This window comes from Theropithecus gelada, chromosome 6 (assembly GCF_003255815.1).
Source record: "Theropithecus gelada isolate Dixy chromosome 6, Tgel_1.0, whole genome shotgun sequence".
NCBI lineage: Eukaryota > Metazoa > Chordata > Mammalia > Primates > Cercopithecidae > Theropithecus > Theropithecus gelada.
In genome coordinates, this window is record NC_037673.1 from 177,037,761 (window position 1) to 177,048,207 (window position 10,447).

The following is a 10,447-nucleotide window of genomic DNA, read 5'->3' on the forward strand; positions in this document are numbered from 1 at the left end:
TTTGAATGCAAGAACTTGTGTCTTAACTGTGTGCTCCTAACAGTGTTAGGCATACCTAGCAGAACTTAAATACTGGCTAGATTTTTTTAAATACAAAATTTCAGATTTATCCCAGTGGCAACCATTTACACATTAACAATGATTAGGGTTTTTTGTTTGTTTGTTTTTTTAAATACCAGTTTGCTTCGAGTTTTTTAAAACTATAATGCCAGTTTAAAAGATCCAGATGGCCCTGGCGGAAGAGTCTGGATGAGTAAGTGTTAGCAGAGGGTGAGAAGGCCTCCGAAGGAATTGTGGCCGGGCAGAGAGAGAGAGACGGTGAAGAAAGCCTCGGTGCTTTGGAAGGAGGCCCCGCGAGGCCCTGGAGCCCAGCCCAAGGTCCTGGCTGCCGAAGGCTTGGAGGAGCCTTCTCCAGGAGGTGACGCTCATCCTTGCCTCTAGCTAAGGTCAGAGGAACAGCCCGAACAGGAGGAAGGCAGGGAAGAGTGCAGCGCTTCATGATAACATCGGTGTGTGAGCAGTTTCACACAGTAACGGATTTTCTGTTGAGGGATGAGGTGTAGGATGGGAAAAAGAAGAATAACAGGAAAAAACCAAGCCCAAGGTCCTGATTCTGAGGGATGGACAGACCTGGCCTCTGTGGGGCAGGCAGTGGGCTTTGATGGAAAGGAAGAGTCTGGTGGGCGGGTGGGGGAGGGTGGGGGTCAGAGTGTGGCCTGAATCTGGTCTCATGAAACTTCTGTGAGTGTGTGTGTGTACACTGGCGAATTTAGTCTCATGAAACTTCTGTGTGTGTGAGTGTGTGTGTACACTGGCGAATTTAGTCTCATGAAACTTCTGTGTGTGTGTGTGTGTGTGTACACTGGTGAATTTGGTCTCATGAAACTTCTGTATGTGTGTGTGTGTACACTGGTGAATTTAGTCTCATGAAACTTCTGTGTGTGTGAGTGTGTACACTGGCTGATGGTCCTCCTGACCTGTAATCATGGTCCACAACGCCTGAAAGCCCCTGATATGATCATGAAACTTGCAGGGTGTTCTTTATGAAAACTATGTTGGGTCAACAGCCAGGTGTTAGTTTCACACTCAGAGGTGAGAGAAAATCACTCTTCCGGAACCACCCTACCTTTTCATTGAGTCTACAGTCCCAGCATGTGGGTTAATGGAAAATAGAACAATAGGCCTCCCAAGAAGGATACATTGTTTCCCGTTAAAGAAGGAAGGAAGTACAATTGGAAAAGCAAGTATGAGAAAGAATGAGTGTAGGCCTACACAGAGCTGCCATGGCACACTGGTTATCTGCCTTGGGTTCAAATGCCAAGGAAATGGCAATGCTTCATTTAATTTGGGTTTCCCAGTTTTAGTTGGTTGTAATCACTTTCTAAAAGCACACACTAGACACATTGTTGCGTGGAGTCTTAGGCGATAAGTGATGATGTGGGGCAGGAGGCACTGTCCGAAAGGCCTTGTGAGTTTTTTATTTCTTCCTTTAAAGGGAAGGTTTTTCGACTTTGAAATCCTTGGAGATTACTTGACAGAAGTCCTCAGAGCCACGCCAATGGCTTGAAAGATTTATAACTTCCCTCATGTGCTGAATATATGATGCTCTTATTTAGGAAGAGGAAGAAAACATGTTTACAGTTTCACTTTGAGCTTTAAGAAATTCTTGTAACAATTAGCTCTAGATTCAGAAATTATAAATAAAACTGTTTTATTGTCCAATTTACTGAAACATTGTGTCCTGTAATGTTTTAGTCTTTATTGGTCCAGGGATTTAATTTTTTGCATTTTTTTGTAGAAAACAGCTTATGAATCTTAACTGTAAATATTTATTGTTCTGTACCAATTGTACTGATCTCTAATGTTGGAGATTTGCATTCATGCATGGATGAAATCGATTTGCCATTCTTTATTAGTGGACAATAATGATTGGCCATAGAATTGGGCATACGTGCAGGCTTTAAAGGCAGAGAAACCTACATTTGAAATTAACCCTGATACACAGGAACACTATGACTTTGAAAGGCATCTAAACACTTGGAGCCTCAATGTCCTTAGCTGTCAAATGGGAATAATGAGAGTATCTAATTTACAGAGCTGTTGTGAGGCCTATATAAAGATTTGTGTGGCTGAGATAGTGCTAGTCGTATCCACCAAATGCAATCTCAATTTCCTCTTCATGAACATAACACACATTTTCCACCAGTTTGAGTCATTGTGACGGCTCTAGCCAATAAGCCACCATACAGATACATGTTCTAGGTGATGCAATTACAAGATAAAGGAGTGTTGTCCTATCCACAAAGGACTTTATGTGAGCAAGTGATCAGCCTTTATTTGTAAAGCCACTGAGGTTTCTTTTTTTTTTTTTTTTTTTTGGCTACGGGAGCATTGTCCAGCCTACTCTAATACATTTGACATATGATAAACAATTGATAAATTTTGGTATTTAAGTCTAGGCGCGGTGGCTCGTACCTGTAATCCCAGCACTTTAGGAGGCTGAGGCGGGCAGATCACCTGAGGTCGGGTGTTTGAGACCAGCCTGACCAACATGGTGAAACCCCGTCTCAACTAAAAATACAAAAAATGAGCCAGGCAAGGTGGCGGGTGCCTGTAATCCCAGCTACTCGGGAAGCCGAGGCAGGAGAATTGCTTGAACCCAGGAGGTAGAGGTTGTAGTGAACCGAGATCGTGCCACTGCACTCCAGCCTGGGGGACACAGCAAGACTCCGTCTTAAAAAAAAAAAAAAAAACAACTGGTATTTAAGGTGTCTGTGAACCAATGTGGAATGATGCCTTGAATATACATTATTAAGAGAGAGAAGCAAGACAGAACAGAATATATAGTGTGCCACATTTTGTGTAAGAAAGAAGGATAAATTAAAATGTATATATGTACTTGCTCACGTTTGCAAAAGAAAACACAGGAGAGGGAAAACCAGAAAGAATCCACTTGATGACCTATCCTCGTAGGGAGACTGGGGCAGGGTGGAGGGGATGTGCACGGGAGTGAGACTTCTCCGATCAAACGTTTTTACACAATGTTGATTTTTGAACCATTTATTCCCTATATATTCAGAAATAAAAGTAATTTATAAAGGAAAATGCCTTAAAATTGGACCTTAAGAGAAATAAATTACTGACTCTATATAAAATTGATCCAAACCAACAATAAACGAAAAGGTTAAGTTGGGTAAGTTGAACATACTACTCGGACTATATCTGTATATCAATATTATTAGGAACTAGGAATTTTTCAGTATAAGAGGAAAAAGATAAAATTTTAGAATTTAAACACTGTTATGTTAAATTTCAATAGCAATACAAACTCATACTATTTCATCATATATGTATTTTTATTATATATATATATTCATTACATATGTAAAGTATCCTAGTTGTGTTCCTGAAAAAGCGTACAAACAATGACAACCTAGTGGTAACGAACATAACTAACCCTCATATCTTGCATTTCCTGCTGTAATAAATGGTACAGGCAAGAATAATCAATGGATACTGAAACCATTACATAAAAGTGGCAGGGCAATAGAATATTCCTACAGGGGCAAAGTACACCCCAGAAATCATTCAGTAATTTAAAAGGGAAAAAAAATGCTGGATCCAATTTATACCCACCCAGGGCATCCATCTGACCCTGCCTGCCCCTGGGGACCCACTCGCCGTGATCCTAGGTAAAGCAGCCCCAGCGATGGCCGTAAAGTTCCAGCTTCCACCTTGTCACCTTACCTCCTGTAATGACAGGCCACGCTGTCTTTGGCAAGGCCATGTCATTACACCTGCCAGGACAGGAGCTGCAGCAACTCCTGTGCCCAGGTCCAGCAGGACCCATGGGCGAACTGGCTTTCCCCGGGGCTGTGTGGAGGCACCTAGTAACACAGTCCTGAAATACAAGTGCTTTAACACCACGCGAGCTTTGCCTTGCAGGACTCCTCCGAGATGCAGTGGAGCTACACGGCACCTCCAAAGGTGTCTCACACAGCCAAGCAGTCAGCTGTGCTGTTTATCAAGTGGCGGCCAATTCAGCAGTGGACCATCTTGTATTTTCCCCTGCAATTCATTTTTCCCCTCTTTCTTTCTTAGCATTGCACCCCCACCCTGCAAAACAATAGCATATAAACCCTGCCTCAGTTGATGTTCCCAGGCAAAGGTACTTTTTCATGGACATATAATAATTTCTCAACCAGGTCATCCCCCTGAGCATCACTGGTAGTGCAAAAACCCAATGTGAGGACCTCTTCATGGAATACCTATAAAATATTCTTTATAGCCAGAAAGCAAGCAAGAAAGAAAGAAAGAAAGAAAGAGAGAGAGAGAGAGAGAGAGAGAGAGAGAGAAAGAAAGAGAAAGAAAGAGAGAAAGAAAGAGAGAGAAAAGAAAAGAGTTTATTCAAACCTAAAACCTAACTTCCATTATAAGTGCTTAAAGGTAAAAGATAAAGGACACCATCAGAACCAGGGATGTGTCACCTTCTTTAAGACAGCTGGTCCAAATTCCTCAAGTCAATGTCGTAAATCAAAACCAAACAGAAGTTAAGGTGGGGAGATTGTCCAGATTAGCCTCCAGATGGAATCCACAAGCCTTGATTAGATCTCGGGGGAAACTGCATAAAAACCTTTAAGGGACAATTTCAAAAATGGTAAAATGACTTGGATATTAGTTGTGATAGTAGAATCATTGTTAAATTTCCTAGGTATGATGGTGGTGTTGTGGTTATACAGGAGATTTTCTTTATTCTTAGGAGATTCATATTGAAGCACTTAGGAATCATGATGTCATACTGACAACTTATTTTCAAAAATGGTGTGTATCATGTGTTTGTGGGGAGACAGAGAGAGGAGAAAAACCAAATACGGTAAAACATTAAAAACCATTGAATCTAGATGAAAAGCATTTGTGGTTTCTTTTGACACTTTAAAGTGTTGAAAATTTTCATAATAGAAAGTAGACAGATAAATATCAGTAAAAACCAGATAAAATTTAGGATACATATGTATTTGAAGAACTTTTTAAAGCCATGTTTTCTTTTCCTCAACCAGTTTCAAATAAGCAGCCAATACTTTATCAGGAACTAATTCATCCATCTCAAAATGGATATTCACACCCAAATTGCTGTGCTTTCAAAAGCTTTTTAACCTCTTGTTTGTTGCTAGCAGTTTCCCAGTGCAAAGAATTTGATGTCATTTCTGCACACCCAAATTCCTGTTGGCAGGATAATCAGCAAGTAATACAGAGAGCTGCTTCCTTCAACAGCTGCGTTCAGCACAAAACCGAGGGCCAATGCTGTGCAGAAATAATCCTTCAGAGGTAAGGCATCAAGTAAAGGCATCAGTGATCTTTTCCATGCATCCCAAATACTGTATTGATCCAAATTGGAGCAGCATCATTCTCTACAACTGTACTGGCAACAGACAGCCACAAATGAACTATTTAATATGGCAAAAAGCACAGTTATCTGAGGCTTCTATTATTAGCACCAGTTCTCGACTCACTGGAAAACTCTTCTTCCACTTGTTAATGCGACAGTTTTATTTGTTTGGACACAGCTTTCCATCATCGTTCTTCCCACCCCGAACTTCCCTTTACCCCCCAGATGTCTCCAGACGGAGGTGTTTCCAGCTGGCCGCAGTTCAGCAGATCTCCAGTCCGTCTGCCCGTGAGAGTCCCAGGAAAGCTGCCGTCTCCAGCATGTCCCTGGTAACTGAGCCACCCGGGCTTTGCTCTGGACTCCTACGGGGTCCCTGCAGGTAAGGTCTTCCCTGCTCCACCCGGGAGGGGCCCCTCTCATACTGCAGAATGCTTGAAGTCCACAAGTGTTCATTCTTCCCGTCCTTACTAGTAGAACTAACGCAGTTAAGGCTGAGCTCATGGTAGGCAACCTCAAAATCTCAGTGGCTTATCAAAAAAGTCATTTATTTGTCTTGCAGGCCGGTGGAGGCAGCTCTGCTTCAAGCTATGAGCTGAGTCAGGGCTGCTTTACTTGTCTCTCATCCTCTGGACCAGTGACCACCTGGGGTGGCAACAGGGCCAGTGGATGAGCAGAGACACAAGGGGCCTTGTAAGGCCTCAACTCAGAACTAACAAACTCGCTTCTGACCACATTCCATTGACCAAAGCCCTGCATGAGCTGTAGAAAAGTATTCTCCACTTTGGTGAACATTACTAAGAGAAAAGAGGGAAGGAAGAATTGCAGGCAAGTAATACCATGTACCCCAGACTCCTATGCAGCTTGGTGTGTACTTGCACCTAAGTTCTGGCCTGTAGGACATGAGGGGAAGTGAGGGGTACAACTCCAGGCCCTGCTCTTGTAAAGACTAGGCCCTGCCTTTCCCTGTCCATCTGCTGGGGACATGGTACAACTGCAGCAGTTGTCTGGCCCAGACAGAGATGGCACAGCTATCCTGCTGATCCCACCTCTAGACTGCCACGTGTACCTCACCTATACTGATTGGGTTTTGCATCTCAGCTATGGCATCTTAAAACCCAAACTAGCACACCATTCATTCATTCATTCATTCATTCCCCCATTCAACAAGTATGTACTGAGTGTCTTTGTGCCAGGCACTAGGTTTCGGAGAGATGACAGTGAACAAAAACAAACTTGACTGTTCTGTATTTTGGCTGTGGCGGTGGCTACACAAGCCTACACATGTGATAAAACTGCATAGAACTAAATACACACACACAGAGGAATGCCAGTCAAACTGGGAATTAAAGAATCAAAAAGTCACTGGTGACTCAACATGGCAGCAGTCCAGCTTCAACCATACAGATGACAGCAGTGTGCTGAAGTATGGCAAAGCAATGATTTAAAAGAAATTGACGCAGAGCTGCCAGGCAGGTATGCTCACCTTGGACTTTGAAGCAAGACAGACATAAAGGTCTTTGTTCTTTAAGTAGAGTGTCCATATAATTTATCATCCAAACTGAGACACCTGTGAAAATAGTGACACTGGAACAACTTGTGTGACTGATCAGCTGGTCACTCTGTCTTTAAGTCATTGTCTTGTTGAGTCTGTTATCAGAGCCCGTGGAGTGCCATGCATGGACAGCTTATTTAGGCACAACAGAGAAAAATTAAAGGGAAGGAGGAGTGAGGAAGAGTGGGAAGGATAAAGAAATAGTGAGCATTGGCAGGAAACAATGCAAGGAGAAAAGCAAACGGGAATCGGATTTTCTACTAATTTGCTGTGTGTTCCTATATCGGTTTATAAATTAGTGTCTATATTTATGACTGATTGGAAGAACCAACTTTTTAGATCCTCTCATCCAACAAAGCTGCAGATTTCTTTATTGAGATGGAGTTGAGAAAGCTTTAAAACAGGCCAAAGCAACATGAGGACATGTGTCATGAGAAGAGAAATGTTCTTCCATAAACTGAGTGCTGGGGAAGGCTTGGTGTAGGTAATGTAGAGGTTCTCAAACTGTGGAGAAGCTCAAAGTGTGTTCCTTTGAGCTTTGGTTTCTTAGGCAACTGGCTAAGCCGCTATACAAAAAGACACCAAACACACTGGCTTCAACAAGACCAGGCCTCTGTTTCTCTTTCGGGTGACAGCGAAGCAAGGACTAAGCTTTCTTTTCAAAGTCATCACCTGAAAGTTGCCCCATCACTTCTGCTCACATCCCATTGGCCAGAGCCTTGAAAGGAAGCTGGGCCCATGCCCTCCCAAACCTCTGGTGGTAAGGCTTTGATTACTAAATGGAAGAAAGGGACACAGCATGTTTTGGAGTTGATACCTAGCCCTTTGGAGGTGACTCAGATCACTTGGGAGAGTCTGTAAGGCCCAGTGAGCAATACCCCAATCCTCCAGTCTCTATGTGAGAAGCTCCACCTTCATCTATTTGATGGTTCTATGTTGCGGGAAGTCAGGTCCCGAATGGAGGGACCAGCTGGAGCCGTGACAGAGGAACATAAACTGTGAAGATTTCATTTTAATGTGGACATTTATCAGTTCCTAAATAATACTTTTATAATTTCTTATTCTTGTCTTTAATCTCTTAATCTTGTTATCTTTGTAGGCTGAGGATGTGTGTCACCTCAGGACCACTACGATAATTGTGTTACCTGTACAAATTGTAAAATGTGTGTGTTTGAACAATATGAAATCAGTGCACCTTGAAAAACAACAGAGTAACAGCGATTTTTAGGGAACAAGGGAAGACAAGCATAAGGTCTGTCTGCCTGCAGGGTCAGGCAAAAAGAGTCATGTTTTTCTTCTTGCAGAGAGCCTATAAACGCATGTGCAAGTAGGAAAGATATCACTAAATTCTTTTCCTAGCAAGGAATATTGATATTAATACTCCGGGAAAGGAATTCATTCCTGGGGGGAGGTCTATAAATGGCCACTCTGGAAATGTCTGTCCTATGCAGTTAAGGACTGAGATATGCCCTGGTCTCCTGCAATACCCTTGTGCTTACTAGGGTTGGGAAATTCTGCCCTGGTAAATTTGTGGTCAGACCGGTTCTCTGCTCTCGTACCCTGTTTTCTGTTAAGATGTTTATCAAGACAATATGTGAACTGCTGAACATAGACCCTCATCAGGAGTTCTGCCTTTTGCCCTTTGTCCTGTTTCCTCAGAAGCATGTGATCTTTGTTCTGCCTTTTGCCCTTTGAAGCATGTGATCTTTGTGACCTACTCCCTATTCATACACCCACTCCCCTCTTGAAATCCTTAATAAAAACCTGCTGGTTTTAAGGCTCAGGTGGGCATCACGGTCCTACTGATATGTGATGTCACCCCTGGCGGTCCAGCTGTAAAATTCCTCTGTCTGTACTCTTTATTTCTCAGCTGGCCGACACTTATGGAAAATAAAAAGAACCTATGTTAAAATATTGGGGGTGGGTTCCCCGATATCTGGCCCCCATCAGGTTCCCCTGATAGTTCTATCTAAATTTTTATCTGAAAAATAAGTTCCTCTGCTTTAAAAAAGAAACTCTGAAGACCATTTTACAGAAGATTGGTTTACCAAGGTGGAAAGAGAAGCTCATCAGTGATGTGACTTAGCCAAAAGCACTGGTTATACGTCTATATCTTGTTGCTGACACTGAAAGCCCTGGCCAGTCTTTCTACCCCAAGGAAAGCCTGGGGAGGGGGTGGGTGATATTGTTAAGAGCCAGGCCCCAGCTCCTCATACACACAGCTCATTTGCTCTTCCTCCCAACCCCCACCTTTGTACTTCTTCCACACACATACCACAGAAAATAAGAATCTCAAGGTTGGAAAATCCCATTTTGCTTCAAGTCAAGTCACTGGGTTGTCCCCATGAAATGTCTCCACAATGGGTGTGCTAGATCTTTACTCTCTGTGGCACTGCCAAGACCCCCTCACCCTGCCAGAGCCCTCTGAAGTGTACTCAGAGTGGAGGGGCTGGAAGAGGGTCCTGGTATTCAGCCTCCCCTTCTGACACAAGAATTATCGTGGAACAACTTGTGTGACCAATCAACTGTTCTCTCCATCTTTAAGCCATTATCTTGTTGACTCTGTTATTGCAGTTTGGGGAGGTCTCATGGCTTCCCGGATCCTATTTCCTGAGCTTCCCTGAAGCCAAGTTCTGGCCACTGGTATGTGATGCAAGCACAGTGCCGCCTCCTGCTCCTCCAGGAAGCTTCTGCTGATTGAATGCAGGCCAGATGGCGGGATCTGGGGCAGCCTTCTTGGACCACCGGAAGGAAGGGGTACAAGAGGGGAGTGGGTAACAAGATAATAGGAGCCCCTTTCCTGATGACTACAGGGCCATCGAGGCAGCCCTGGGCCTCCATTTCAGACTTCCATCTTGTCGAAGCCACCACCACTGGGGTCTCAGTCAGTCATCATTCCAATTTACTTGGGTGGCTGGGTGAGGGCGGAACACCACCTTCCAGCTGTCTGAGATTAAGCAGAACAGCAGCTAAAGCAGTAACAGCAGGTCTCCTTCAGTGGCTTGCCACAGGGAAGTGTGTAGAGGTAGCTGGGCCCTTAAGTAGCCTGCCATAGGGAAGAGGGTCCTTCTCCACAAAAGGAGACCAGGGCGGGTCACGTGATTAGGCGGCCTGGGTTTGCTGACGGGCGTCACGGGCAGCCTCCTACCCTCGCCTTCACGTGCCCGCTGGAGCAAACAGTTCTTTTGACAGCCTTGAGTTTTCCGGGGCAGGAACTTACTGGGGCTGCAGTCACCCTAGAAACACGGCTCTGGGCTGTGGAAACGGTGCTGCTGCGGAAGTCTCTTTTCGCGGGGTGGACGAGGTCGTTCTGCGCCCCGCGTTCTTCCGCGGTTCCCACAGCCCGCTCCCACTTCCACCTCGGGGATCTTGCGGGGAGGCCTCAGGTCAGCTCGGCCCTCGGGATGGCGGGAGAGCAGATCCCACCCAGGGCCTCTGAGCTCGCAGCCCCGGCACGTCCCGCCCTCTCCTCCGCCTGCGGGAGCCAGGGCGGCTCGGGGAGAAATCTT